Here is a 15,428-nt window from a genome sequence, read left to right as displayed (position 1 = left end):
AAAATTGTAATTTCCCTGCTGCGTGGTGACCCACAGGATTGGGCATTTTCCCTGGAATCTGGGAATCCGGCCTTGCTTAATGTAGATTCCTTTTTTCAGGCTTTAGGACTATTATATGATGAACCTAATTCTGTGGATCAAGCGGAGAAGACCTTGTTGGCCCTATCTCAGGGTCAAGACGCGGCAGAATTGTATTGTCAGAAATTTAGAAAATGGTCTGTGTTGACTAAATGGAATGATGATGCTTTGGCTGCAATTTTCAGAAAGGGTCTTTCTGAATCCGTTAAAGATGTTATGGTGGGGTTTCCCACGCCTGTCGGTCTGAGTGATTCTATGTCTTTGTCCATTCAGATTGATCGGCGCTTGCGGGAGCGCAGAACTGTGCGCGCTGTGGCGTTGTCCTCAGAGCAGAGTCCTGAGCCAATGCAGTGTGATAGGATTCTGTCTAGGACAGAACGACAAGGACTAAGACGTCAGAATAGGTTGTGTTATTATTGTGGCGACACTTCTCATGTCATTTCAGTCTGCCCTAAGCGGACAAAGAGGATCGCTAGTTCATTTACCATCAGTACTGTACAACCTAAATTTCTGTTATCGGTGTCCTTGATCTGCTCATTGTCATCATTTTCTGTCTTGGCGTTTGTGTATTCAGGCGTCGCTTTGAACTTAATGGACCTTGAGTTTGCCAGGCGTTGTGGTTTCCCCTTGCAGCCTTTGCAGAACCTTATTCCTTTAAGGGGCATTGATGCCACACCTTTGGCTAAAAATAAGCCCCAGTTTTGGACACAGGTGACCATGCGCATGGCGCCAGCCCATCAGGAAGATTGTCGATTTCTGGTATTGCATAATTTACATGATGCTATCGTGTTGGGTTTTCCTTGGTTGCAGGTACATAATCCTGTGTTGGATTGGAAGTCTATGTCTGTGACTAGTTGGGGTTGTCAGGGGGTTCATAATGATGTTCCTTTAATGTCTATCTCCTCTTCTTCCTCTTCCGAAATTCCAGAGTTTTTGTCTGATTTTCAGGATGTATTCGATGAGCCCAAGTCCAGTTCTCTTCCACCGCACAGGGACTGTGATTGTGCTATTGATTTGATTCCAGGCTGTAAGTTTCCTAAGGGCCGACTCTTCAACCTGTCTGTGCCTGAACATACCGCTATGCGGAGTTATGTTAAGGAGTCTTTGGAGAAAGGGCATATTCGGCCATCTTCTTCACCGATGGGAGCGGGATTTTTTTTTGTTGTTAAGAAGGATGGCTCCTTGAGACCCTGTATTGATTATCGCCTCTTGAATAAGATCACGGTCAAGTTTCAATACCCTTTACCTTTGCTTTCCGATTTGTTTGCTAGGATTAAGGGGGCTAGTTGGTTTACGAAGATTGACCTTCGGGGGGCGTATAATCTTGTTCGTATTAAGCAGGGTGATGAATGGAAAACTGCGTTCAATACGCCCGAAGGCCATTTTGAATACCTTGTGATGCCGTTCGGGCTCACTAATGCTCCATCTGTTTTTCAATCTTTCATGCATGATATCTTCCGGACTTATATTGATAAATTCTTGATTGTATATTTGGACGATATTTTGATTTTTTCTGATGATTGGGAGTCTCATGTGGAACAGGTCAGGATGGTATTTCAGATCCTTCGTGACAATGCTTTGTTTGTGTAGGGGTCTAAGTGTCTCTTTGGGGTGCAGAAGGTTTCTTTTTTGGGTTTTATTTTTTCTCCTTCATCTATTGAGATGCATTCGGTTAAGGTTCAGGCCATTCATGATTGGATTCAACCCACGTCCGTAAAGAGCCTTCAGAAATTTTTGGGTTTTGCAAATTTTTATCACCGTTTCATTGTTAACTTTTCCAGCGTGGTTAAACCCTTGACCGATTTGACGAGGAAAGGCGCTGATGTGGCGAATTGGTCCTCTGCGGCTGTTTCTGCCTTTCAGGAGCTTAAACGTCGATTTACTTCTGCTCCAGTGTTACGCCAACCAGATGTTTCTCTTCCGTTTCAGGTTGAGATTGACGCTTCTGAGATTGGCGCAGGGGCCGTTTTGTCCCAGAGGGATCATGTTGGTTCCTTGATGAAACCGTGTGCATTCTTTTCCCGTAAATTTTCGCCTGCTGAACGCAATTATGATGTCGGCAATCGGGAGTTGTTGGCTATGAATTGGGCATTTTAGGAGTGGCGACATTGGCTTGAGGGAGCTAAGCACCGTATTGTGGTCTAGACCGATCATAAGAATTTGATTTACCTCGAGTCTGCCAAGCGGCTGAATCCTAGACAGGCTCGGTGGTCCTTGTTTTTTTCCCGTTTTGATTTTGTGGTCTCGTATCTTCCAGGTTCCAAGAATATTAAGGCTGATGCCCTTTCTAGGAGTTTTTTGCCTGATTCTCCTGAGGTCCTTGAACCGGTCGGCATTCTGAAAGAAGGGATGTTTCTTTCTGCTATTTCCCCTGATGTACGACGGGTTCTTCAGGAATTTCAGGCTGACAGACCTGATCGTTGTCCAGTGGGGAAACTGTTTGTTCCTGACAGATGGACTAGTAGAGTGATTTCTGAGGTTCACTGTTCTGTGTTGGCTGGTCATCCTGGTATTTTTGGTACCAGAGATTTGGTTGGTAGGTCCTTTTGGTGGCCTTCTTTATCACGTGATGTGCGTTCTTTTGTGCAGTCCTGTGGGACTTGTGCGCGGGCCAAGCCATGTTGTTCCCGTGCTAGTGGGTTGCTTTTGCCATTGCCGGTCCCTGAGAGGCCCTGGACGCATATTTCTATGGATTTTTTTTCTGATCTTCCGGTTTCCCAGAGGATGTCGGTTATCTGGGTTGTTTGTGACCGGTTTTCTAAGATGGTTCATTTGGTGCCTTTGCCTAAATTGCCTTCCTCTTCAGATTTAGTTTCGTTGTTTTTTCAGCATGTGGTTCATTTGCATGGTATTCCGGAGAATATTGTGTCTGACAGAGGTTCCCAGTTTGTTTCTAGGTTTTGGCGGGCCTTTTGTGCTATCCTGGGCATTGATTTATCTTTTTCCTCTGCATTTCATCCTCAGACAAATGGCCAAACCGAGCGAACTAATCAGACCTTGGAGACTTATTTGAGATGCTTTGTGTCTGCTGATCAGGATGATTGGGTGGCCTTTTTGCCATTGGCCGAGTTTGCCCTTAATAATCGGGCTAGTTCGGCTACTTTGGTTTCGCCTTTTTTTTGTAGTTTTGGTTTTCATCCTCGTTTTTCTTCTGGGCAGGTTGAGCCTTCTGACTGTCCTGGTGTGGATTCGGTGGTTGACAGGTTGCAGCAGATTTGGGCTCATGTGGTGGACAATTTGGTGTTGTCTCAGGATTAGGCTCAACGTTTTGCTAACCGTCGTCGGTGTGTTGGTTCCCGGCTTCAGGTTGGGGATTTGGTTTGGTTGTCTTCCCGTCATGTTCCTATGAAGGTTTCTTCTCCTAAATTTAAGCCTCGGTTTATTGGTCCTTATAGGATTTCTGGGATTATTAATCCGGTGTCTTTTCGATTGGCGCTTCCGGCCTCTTTTGCTATCCATAATGTCTTCCATAGATCTTTATTGCGGAAATATGTGGTGCCCGTTGTTCCCTCCGTTGATCCTCTGGCCCCTGTTTTGGTTGATGGGGAGTTGGAGTATGTGGTTGAGAAGATTTTGGATTCTCGTTTTTCGAGGCGGAGGCTTCAGTATCTTGTCAAATGGAAGGGTTATGGCCAGGAGGATAATTCTTGGGTTTTTGCCTCTGATGTCCATGCTGCTGATTTGGTTCATGCTTTTCATCTGGCTCGTCCTGATCGGCCTGGGGGCTCTGGTGAGGGTTCGGTGACCCCTCCTCAAGGGGGGGGGGTACTGTTGTGAATTCTGCTTTTGGGCTCCCTCCGGTGGTTGTAGGTGGTAATGCAGTTGTCCCTGAGTTGCAGGTGAATCTGCTGATTGCAGTTCTGACTGGGGTATTTAGGCGTGCAGGATTCATTAGTCCTTGCCAGTTGTCCATGGTTGTTGGGAGGTTTTGGTCCTGGTTTGGTTCCTTCTGCCTTCTGCCAAATCAGCAAAGATAAGTGTCTGGTTTTGTTTCTGTGGCACACATGCTGTGTGCTTAATAATTCTGTGCTATTCAGTGTTTTTTTGTCCAGCTTAGATTGTGTCAGTATTTTCTCAGTCTTGTTGGATTCTCTGGAGTGGCAGATATACATTCCATGTCTTTAGTTAGATTGTGGAAGTTTTTGTATTATCTGCTGTGGATATTTTTGGAAGGGTTTTTAATACTGACCACTTAGTATTCTGTCCTATCTTTCCCTATTTAGCTAGAGTGGCCTCTTGTGCTGAATCCTGTTTTCTGCCTGCGTGTGTCTTTCCTCTCCTACTCACAGTCAATATTCGTGGGGGGCTGCCTATCCTTTGGGGTTCTGCTCTGAGGCAAGGTAGTATTCCTATTTCCATCTATAGGGATATTTAGTCCTCCGGCTGTGTCGAGGAGTCTAGGGTTTGTTAGGCACACCCCACGGCTACTTCTAGTTGCGGTGTTAGTTCAGGTTTTGCGGTCAGTACAGTTTCCACCTACTCCAGAGAAAGTTCATGTGGCTCCAAAGTCACCGGATCATAACAGTATATACCTGTATGTCATCTCCCCTGTAAATAGTATATACCTGCTGTATGTCCTCTCCTCCTGTATATTTTATATACCTGTATGTCATCTCTTCTATATATACTATATACCTGTATGTCATCTCCTCCTATATATAGTATATACCTGTATGTCATCTCCCCTGTATATAGTATATACCTGTATGTCATCTCCCCTGTATATAGTATATACCTGCTGTATGTCATCTCCTCCTCTATGTACCTATGTGTCATCTCCTCTTTTATATAGTATATACCTGTATCCTGTATATAGTATGTACCTGTATGTCATCTTTTCCTGTATACAGTATATACGTGTGTCATCTCCTGTATATAGTATATACCTGTGTGTCATCTGCTCCTGTATATAGTATATATCTGTGTCATCTCCTATATATAGTATATACGTGTGTCATCTCCCCTGTATATAGTATATACCTGTTTGTCATCTCCTGTATATAGTATATATCTGTGTGTCATCTCCCCTGTATATTGTATGTTCCTGTATGTCATCTCCTCCTGTATATAGTATATACCTGTGTGTCATCTGTATATAGTATATACTTGAGTGTCATCTCCCCTGTATATAATATATACCTGTGTGTCATCTCCCCTGTATATAGTATATACCTGTATGTCATCTCCCCTGTATATAGTATGTACCTGTATGTCATCTCCTCCTGTATATAGTATATACCTGTGTGTCATCTGTATATAGTATATACCTGTGTGTCATCTCCCCTGTATATAGTATATACCTGTGTGTCATCTCCCCTGTATATAGTATATACCTGTGTGTCATCTCCCCTGTATATAGTATATACCAGTGTGTCATCTCATGTATATAGTATATACCTGTGTGTCATCTCCCCTGTATATAGTATATATGTGTGTCATCTCCTCCTGTATATAGTACATACCTGTATGCCATCTCCTCCTGTATATAGTATATACCTGTGTGTCATCTCCCCTGTATATAGTATATATGTGTGTGTCATCTCCCCTGTATTTAGTATATACCAGTGTGTCATCTCCTCCTGTATATAGTATATACCGGTGTGTCATCTCCCCTGTATATAGTATATATGTGTGTGTCATCTCCTCCTGTATATAGTATATACCTGTGTCATCTCCCCTGTATATAGTATATATGTGTGTCATCTCCTCCTGTATATAGTATATACCTGTGTGTCATCTCTCCTGTATATGGTAAATACCTGTGTGTCATCTCCCCTGTATATAGTATGTACCTGTATGTCATCTCCTCCTGTATTAGACCTCGTTCACAAGTTATTTGCTCAGTATTTTTACCTCAGTATTTGTAAGCTAAATTGGCAGCCTGATAAATCCCCAGCCAACAGGAAGCCCTCCCCCCTGGCAGTATATATTAGCTCACACATACACATAATAGACAGGTCATGTGACTGGCAGCTGCCGTATTTCCTATATGGTACATTTGTTGCTCTTGTAGTTTGTCTGCTTATTAATCAGATTTTTATTTTTGAAGGATAATACCAGACTTGTGTGTATTTTCGGGCGAGTTTCATGTGTCAAGTTGTGTGTCTTGAGTTGCATGTGGCTACATGCATGTAGCGACTTTTGTGAGATGAGTTTTGTGTGGTGACATGCGTGTAGCAACGTTTTGTGTGTCGAGTTGCATGTGACAGGTTAGTGTAGCAAGTTGTGTGCAGCAAGTTTTGCGCATGGCGAGTTTTGCACGTGGCGAGTTTTATGTGGTGCGTTTTAAGTATGTGCAAGTTTTGTGTGAGGCAACTTTTGCATGTGTTGCAACTTTTGTGCATGTGGCAATTTTTCTGCGTGTGCAAGTTTTGCGTGTGGCGAGTTTTCCATGAGGTGAGTTTTGCACGTGTGGCGAGTTTTGTGTGAGCCTAGTTTTGCATGTGGCGAGTTTTGCGCGTGGCGAGTTTTGAGCGGCGACTTTTGTGTTTCGACTTTTATGTGGCGAGGTTGGTGTATGTGTGGTGAAATGTGTGCTGAGGGTGATATGTGTTCAAGCACGTGGTAGTGTGTGTGGCGCATTTTGTGTGTGTGTTCATATCCCCGTGTGTGGTGAGTATCCCATGTCGGGGCTCCACCTTAGTAACTATACGGTATATACTCTTTGGCGCCATCGCTTTCACTCTTTAAGTCCCCCTTGTTCACATCTGGCAGCTGTCAATTTGCCTCCAACACTTTTCCTTTCACTTTTTCCCCATTATGCAGATAGGGGCAAAATTGTTTGGTGAATTGGAACGCACGGAGTTAAAATTTCGCCTCACAACATAGCCTATGACGCTCTCGGGTTACAGATTTGTGACTGTGCAAAATTTTGTGGCTGTAGCTGCGACGGTGCAAATATCAATCCCGGACATACACACACACACATACACACATACACTCACACATTCAGCTTTATACAGTTAGGTCCAAATATATTTGGACAGAGACAACATTTTTCTAATTTTGGTTATAGACATAACCACAATGAATTTTAAACAAAACAATTCAGATGCAGTTGAAGTTCAGACTTTCAGCTTTCATTTGAGGGTATCCACATTAAAATAGGATGAAGGGTTTAGGAGTTTCAGCTCCTTAACATGTGCCACCCTGTTTTTAAAGGGACCAAAAGTAATTGGACAATTGTCTCCAAGGCTATTTCATGGACAGGTGTGGGCAATCCCTTCGTTATGTCATTCTCAATTAAGCAGATAAAAGGCCTGGAGTTGATTTGAGGTGTGTTGCTGGCATTTGGAAGGTTTTGCTGTGAAGTAAACATGCGTTCAAAGGAGCTCTCCATGCAGGTGAAACAAGCCATCTTTGAGCTGCGAAAACAGAAAAAAACCCATCCGAGAAATTGCTACAATATTAGGAGTGGCAAAATCTACAGTTTGGTACATCCTGAGAAAGAAAGAAAGCACTGGTGAACTCATCAATGCAAAAAGACCTGGGCGCCCACAGAAGACAACAGTGGTGGATGATGGCAGAATAATCTCCATGGTGAAGAGAAACCCCTTCACAACAGCCAACCAAGTGACCAACACTCTCCAGGAGTTCGGCTTATCAATATCCAAATCTACCATAAAGAGAAGACTGCATGGAAGTAAATACAGAGGGTTCACTGCACGGTGCAAGCCACTCATAAGCATCAAGAAGAAAAAGGCTAGACTGGACTTTGCTAAAAAACATCTAAAAAAGCCAGCACAGTTCTGGAAGAACATTATTTGGACAGATGAAACCAAGATCAACCTCTACCACAATGATGGAAAGAGAAAAGTATGGCGAAGGCGTGGTACAACTCATGATCCAAAGCATACCACATCATCTGTAAAACACGGCGGAGGCAGTGTGATGGCTTGGGCATGCATGGCTGCCAGTGGCACTGCGTCACTAGTGTTTATTGATGATGTGACACAGGACAGAAGCAGCCGAATTAATTCTGAGGTATTCAGAGCCATACTGTGTGCTCAGATGCAGCCAAATGCAGCAAACTGATTGGTCGTCGTTTCATACTACGGATGGACATTGACCCAAAACATAAAGTCAAAGCAACCCAGGAGTTTATTAAAGCAAAGAAGTGGAATATTCCTGAATGGCCAAGTCTGTCACCTGATCTCAACCCAATTGAGCATGCATTTCACTTGTTAAAGACTAAACTTCAGACAGAAAGGCCCACAAACAAACAGCAACTGAAAACCACCGCAGTGAAGACCTGGCAGAGCATCAAAAAGGAGGAAACACAGCGTCTGGTGATGTCCATGAGTTCAAGACTTCAGGCAGTCATTGCCAACAAAGGGTTTTCAACCAAGTATTAAAAATGAACATTTTATTTAAAATTATTGAATCTGTCCAATTACTTTTGGTCCCTTTAAAAACAGGGTGGCACATGTTAAGGAGCTGAAACTCCTAAACCCTTCATCCTATTTTAATGTGGATACCCTCAAATGAAAGCTGAAAGTCTAAACTTCAACTGCATCTGAATTGTTTTGTTTAAAATTCATTGTGGTAATGTCTGTAACCAAAATAAGAAAAATGCTGTCTTTGTCCAAATATATATGGACCTAACTGTATATTAGACTAGCTGTTTCCAGCCAGCTAACGCTCGGCACGCTCATTGCTATCTAATTAATGCTGCTGGTGATTAAACTAAAGTAAATAATGACAACATTCAATAGTTCTTATGCAGGTTGTAAATTAACTTAAAATAAATTTTTTTGCCTCATTCGTATCTTCAGTTAACCATGCTTGAAACTGCTAAGGATATTCATTTACTTCACGTAAGTGTATAGTACCACTTCCGCAGCACGACAAAAACTTTGCACTGTGTAATTTTTCTTTCCAAAAGTGAGATGCACTGCAATCACTACACGTAACATCTCGCTTTCCCATGTGGTGTTCACTGGGTATATTTTCTGGATTTCTTGCTGCATACCTCGAAGGTGGTGGCAGTTTACGTCGACGGGCATTGTTGTTTTCAACTTCCGCAGGTGTCAAATTCCTTCTTCGTTGACGTTGGTTATATATATCAGCTTCTCTTCTTTCTGTCACTCGGTTGATATAAACCTTGTGATATATCTCCCAGTCTTTATCAATCTGCTCAGGTGTTCGTTGTTGATAACCAATCCTACGATTTAGTCGATATTGTTGTTGTCGATCAGCTACTGCATCGTTGTCTGGATTTTCCTGCGGCCTGTGAGATGAACCTGGCTACTCTTCTTGGCTCATTTTGTTTGGGAGAATGCGGATGCAATTAAATGTACGTTTACCTTGGCTGAAGTGGTTGAATTACATAGAAAGGAAGCGCTGCATGTGGTAATGTGGGGGGCGGAGCCTCATGTGGTAACGTGTGGGGGCAGAGCCTCGTGTGGTAATGTGGGGGGACGGAGCCTCGTATGGTAATGTGCGGGGACGGAGCCTCGTTTGGTAATGTGTGGGGACGGAGCCTCGTGTGGTACTGTGTGGGGACGGAGCCTCATGTGGTAATGTGTGGGGACGGAGCCTCGTGTGGTAATGTGTAGGGACGGAGCCTCGTGTGGTACTGTGGGAGGGCGGGATTATGTGTGGTAATGTGGTGGGAGGGCGGGATTATGTGTGGTAATGTGGGGGGTGGGATTATGTGTGGTGATGTGGTGGGGGCGGGATTATGTGTGGTAATGTGGTGGGGGGCAGGATTATGTGTGGTAATGTGGGGGGTGGGATTATGTGTGGTAATGTGGTGGGGGGCGGGATTATGTGTGGTAATGTGGGGGTGGGATTATGTGTGATAATGTGATGGAGGGGTGGGATTCTGTGTGGTGATGTGGCGGGGGCGGGATTATGTGTGGTGATGTGATGGGGGCGGGATTATGTGTGGTGATGGGGTGAAGGGGTGGGATTATGTGTGGTGATGGGGTGGGGGGCGGGATTATGCGTGGTGATGGGGTGGGGGGCGGGATTATGTGTGGTGATGTGGTGGGGGGCGAGATTATGTGCGGTGATGTGTTGGGGGCAGGATTATGTGTGGTGATGTGATGGGGCGGGATTATGTGTGATGATGTGTTGGGGGGCGGGATTATGTGTGGTGATGTGGTAGGGGTCGGGATTATGTGTGGTGATGTGGCAGGGTGGGATTGTGTGTGGTAATGTGGGGGGTGGGATTGTGTGTGGTGATGTGGTGGCAGGGTGGGATTGTGTGGTGATGTGGTGGCAGGGCGGGATTGTGTGGTAATGTGGTGGGGGGCGGGATTGTGTGTGTTAATGGGGTGGGGGCGGGATTATGTGTGGTAATGTGGTGGGGGCGGGATTATGTGTGGTAATGTGGTGGGGGCAGAGCTACTGTGCAGGGGGCGGGATTAGCGAGTAATCAAGATGCCTCTTATATATATAGATAACACAGCCATATGCATTATTCCATAAAGCAAAATATGCTGATGTATACCAGCCCAACACAGGTCAACGAGCACTATTATGACCTCTATGAGTTGGCATGCTGGCCCATGAATAACTTACAAATATATTCTGAGTTATTTTCTGACACTTAGAGAGGGGTCTGCCATTGTCTCTTGTTAGTGCAGTTTTCTATGAAACTGACCAGCACTTCTGTCCATTCAGGGTCTGCTGATGGAGGAGCACATGACCAGATGGACAGTCAGCCTCCTCCAATTATGAAACGCCTCACAGAGATAAGCTGCTTTTCTGATGGAGGAGACTGATGGGCCGGTCTGGTCACGTGCTCCTCCACTGGCAGCCATTGTATGACGGAAGTGTTAGCCACTTTGTGAGGAGTCTGCACAGACAGGAGACAGTGGCCGACCTTTTAAGACTTCCATACATATTAGATAGCTGTCAGCCAAATTATTGTTCAGCTTACAGCCATCCGTCCCAACATCCCTATATGTAGGTTCTCTGATCATGTGGTACAGGTAGAATTTAGATTTTTGGGATCTTCTGAGCTGAAATCTCTCAGCCTACCCTGTTTGCTCAGCATATTCAGAGATGGCTCTGGTGATTCATCTTTAAAGACTGCACATTCATCTACTTTATGGCTATTCAACTTTGTAGCTAAGTCATTAAGGACTTGTCTGTCAATAGGCTGCAGAAACTCTAAGCTATAAAACCAGCAGTACCGTGAGGCCAGTATAAATGATGCAGTGTACTTACAGGTACTCAACATTTTGTGTAGATCGTATACTGTAAGAGCCCAAGGTGCAGAATGCCTCCAAAACGGAGATCCTGGGGTGCCTGAACTCAATTATGCATTCCCTTTACTCATCTGAGCACTGGCATCTTTATTTGCCTGGGCCTTCAGGCAATGTGAGGAGTTTTTATGATTTCTGTGAGATGTCAGATCATATTGCACATTATCTATTTATTTAGTTTTATCCCTTTATGTCACAACTAGGGTCAGTAATGTGGTTCTCATTCCCTGAAAACTTTATACCCTCTCCAGGAGAGCAAACCTTGGCTTTTCTGCCACTGGGGTGGCAATCCAGGTGGTACCTGGGAGTAAGACGTGCTCTTCCTAAGCTTCAGTGAAGGAACAATACCGGTTTCTGGCCAGCATTGTGTCCTTCTTTTCTGGTGTTTAGGTAAGGTTTTGTCAAGGTTATTCTAGTTTACTGCTTGTGATGGTCCACCTTCCTGCGCAGTTTTGTATGCTGAAAAAATGGCGTTCAAAATTGAACATAGGTTTAAAAAACTGATATGTATTTGAGTCATATATATAGTAGTAGATGCAGTAGGGAGATGGGAGAAAGTTCTACAAAGTCAACTGTCACTGCAGCCCTCCACCAGTCAGGCCTTTATGACAGAGTGGCCCAATGGAAGCCTCTCCTCAGTGCAAGACATATGAAAGCCCACATAGGGTTTGCTAAAAAAACACATGAAGGACTCCCAGACTATGAGAAATAAGATTCTCTGGTCTAATGAGACGAAGATAGACCTTTTTGGTGATTATTCTAAGCTGTATGTGTGGAAAAAAACAGGCACTGCTCATCACCTGCCCAATACAATCCCAACAGTGAAACGTGGTGGCAGCATCATGCTATGGGTTGTTTTTCAGCTGCAGGGACAGGACAACTGGTTGTCATTGAAGGAAACATGAATGCTGCCAAGTACAGAGATATCCTAGATGAAAACCTCTTCTAGAGAGCTCTGGACCCCAGGCTTGGCCAAAGCTTCACCTTCCAACAAGACCCTAAGAACACAGCTAAAATAACAAAAGAGTGGCTTCAGAACAAATCTGTGACCATTCTTGACTGGCCCAGCAAGAGCCCTAACCTAAACCCAATTAAGCGTCTCTAGAGAGACCTGAAAATGGCTGTCCACCAACGTTCACCATCCCACCTGACGGAACTGGAGAGGATCTGCAAGGAAGAATGGCAGAGAATCCCCAAATCCAGGTGTGAAAAACTTGTTGCATCATTCTCAAGAAGACTCATGGCTGTACTAGCTCAAAAGGGGGGTTCTACTCAATACTGAGCAAAGGGTCTGAATACTTATGACCATGTGATATTTCAGTTTTTCTTTTTTAATAAATTTGCAAACATTTCTACATTTCTGTTTTTTTCAGTCAAGATGGGATGCAGAGTGTACATTAATGAGAAAAAAATGAACTTTTACGAATTTACCAAATGGCTGCAATGAAACAAAGAGTGGAAAATTTAAAGGGGTCTGAATACTTTCTGTAACCACTGTGTGTGTATGTGTATGTGTATGTGTATATATATATATATATATATATATATATATATATATATATATATATATATATATATATATATATATATATATACAGCTCTGGCAAAAATTAAGAGACCACTAGTGATGAGCGAATAGCAGTGTTGCTCGGGTGATCTTCGAGTATTTGTTAGTGTAATCTACAAATAGCAGAACTGGAATGGATAAATATCCCTCAAACAACAGTTGAAAAACTCTTGTCTGGCTACAAAAAGTGTTTTTCAAGCTATGATACTTTCAAAAAGGGGGTGCTACTAGGTACTAACCATGCAGGGTGCCCAAACTTTTGCATCAACCCATTGTCATTTTTAAAATTTAAAAGATGAAAATATACATATTTTTGTTTTGTCTAAAATTCAAAGGAAATGTCATACTTAACATTAGGCCCTATAGAGATCACTTCATTTTCAACTTTCTTAACTATTTACAATATCAGTTAATTTGACCAGGGGTGCCCAAACTTTAACATTCCATTGTATATGTAATGTATGTGGTCAGAAATCTTTATTAACCCCTACAGCAGTAAAATCTATTTCTTTAAACCTGTATTTAATTTTGGGACAGTCCATTAGAAGGGCCCCGAGTACATATTTAAATAAATTTATTTTTCACTGAGCAAGAATGTATCATGGAAAGATAAATGTATTTATGTTTGTATATGAGTTTTTGTGTATATCATTGAGGAATAGAGCCATAACTTTTCCAGTCTCAGTCTCTGTGCTGTCACACATTGACAGATCAATAGCTCTAGTGTGAATATCATTTAGCTATTGTGGGATTGAAGCGGTGAGATTTTATACTTAATGACTGAGGACCAACTCCACTTACACTAAAAGACATGTCTGCCTGTACAGGACCAAGAGCCTAATCATTAATGTTGACAAAATGAAGAGGTATAGGAAAATGTTATTTGATGGGCTACTAGTTGTATCCCATAGAAAAGTAAAAGCATGTCCCAGAAGAGCAAGGCCCAACATAAGAACAGGTCAGTTATCTTTCCTCAAGCTAAATTTGTAAGGCTATGTGCACACGTTCAGGATTTTTCACGTTTTTTTTGTGGTTTTTTTCTGCCATTTTCCAAGGAAAAAATGTTAAAAAAACGCATACATAAGCATCCCATCATTTTTAATGCATTCTGCAATTTTTGTGCACATGCTGCATTTTTTTCAATGAAAAAAACGCATCACGGTAAAAAACGCAGCATGTTCATTAATTTTGCGGATTTTTCGCGTTTTGCCGCTATATTATTGCATTGGGAAGCTCCGTAAAAAATCACGAAAAATCAGCAAAAAAAAAAAACCGAGCAAAGAAACGCGATAAAAACGAAAAAAAAAGCATGCGGATTTCCTGCGGAAAAAGTCAGGATTTGCTCAGGAAAATTCCTCACACTTTCCTGAACGTGTGCACATAGCCTAAGGGTAAGTTCACACAGGACTTTTTTGCTGCATATTTTTGCTGCATTTTTTTATGCTAATTTAGGTGCGTTTTTTTGGTGCGTATTTGGTGAGTTTTTTGGGTAAGTTCACACAGGACTTTTTTGCTGCGTATTTTTGCTGCGTATTTTTGCTGCGTTTTTTATGCCAATTTTCAGCTGCTTATAGATGAGTTTTTTGTGCGGTTTTGGTGCGTTTTTTTGTCTATTTGTGCATGATAATAAAGTTGAGTGACCCCAGTGGAGCTTAGCATCGCCTTCATCCCAGCGGGGGAACAATTTACGGCGAATTACATGCCATGCATCGGCCTTTTTTTGACGATCACTGTAGTTTGGGCAAGCTACATCCCAAATTACAGGCATTGCTTCCACCTTGGAAAAATAAATAAAAAACTAATTACCAAATACAAGATGAAATGAAGCCAACATTCATGACAAGGAAGATACAAACATACACATGCAGAACACATGAACATGTACATAACAGCACATGAGCATCGCAAAGTGTACCATTGCAAACAATCGGATAGATAGATAGATATATCACAAATTAAAAAAAATATTACCTCCATGATTAGTTGGGAAACATTAATGCTCATCCTCCTATACCAAGACATGGCTAACACCTCACTACCAAAAACTCCCTCACAATAGATCACAATCAGGACACCTCACAATGGCTCTTCACACCTCACAATGGCTCTTCACATCTCACTTCCAGGAACTCCCTCACAATAGATCACATTCAGAACACCTCACAATGGCTCACAATGGCTCTTCACATCTCACTTCCAGGAACTCCCTCACAATAGATCACATTCAGGACACCTCACAATGGCTCTTCACACCTCACAATGGCTCACAATGGCTCTTCACACCTCACTACCAGGAACTCCCTCACAATAGATCACAATCAGGACACCTCACAATGGCTCTTCACACCTCACAATGGCTCACAATGGCTCTTCACACTTCACTAACCACACCCCTAAGCTCTTGGCTGTGAGATCACTTCCTGCTGGCCATGATTTTTCTGCACAAAAAACACAGCAAATAATGCTACATGCGTTTTTGCAGCGTTTTTTCCATCACCCATTCAAGTCAATGGGTGATAAAACGCTGAAAAAACGCAGCAAAAACGCTGAAAGAAGTGACATGCCCT

General features: G+C 42.9%; 1 protein-coding gene and 1 long non-coding RNA gene across 3 annotated transcripts in view; one reads left to right on the top strand and one right to left on the bottom strand.

The window, feature by feature from the left end:
- Nucleotides 1–15,428, top strand: part of UTRN (utrophin) — an 846,507-nt gene that overhangs the window by 353,087 nt on the left and 477,992 nt on the right. The window lies entirely within an intron of this gene.
- On the bottom strand, nucleotides 14,107–15,298 carry LOC143809188 (uncharacterized). The gene is made up of 3 exons (XR_013222134.1): nucleotides 15,021–15,298; nucleotides 14,833–14,956; nucleotides 14,107–14,638 (listed from the first exon to the last, which is right to left on the bottom strand). It is a non-coding gene; the product is annotated as an uncharacterized LOC143809188 (long non-coding RNA).

This window comes from Ranitomeya variabilis, chromosome 2, assembly GCF_051348905.1.
Source record: "Ranitomeya variabilis isolate aRanVar5 chromosome 2, aRanVar5.hap1, whole genome shotgun sequence".
In the NCBI taxonomy this organism is placed as follows: domain Eukaryota; kingdom Metazoa; phylum Chordata; class Amphibia; order Anura; family Dendrobatidae; genus Ranitomeya; species Ranitomeya variabilis.
The sequence above is the reverse complement of the archived record's forward strand: the minus strand, read 5'-3'. Positions and strand labels throughout refer to the sequence as shown.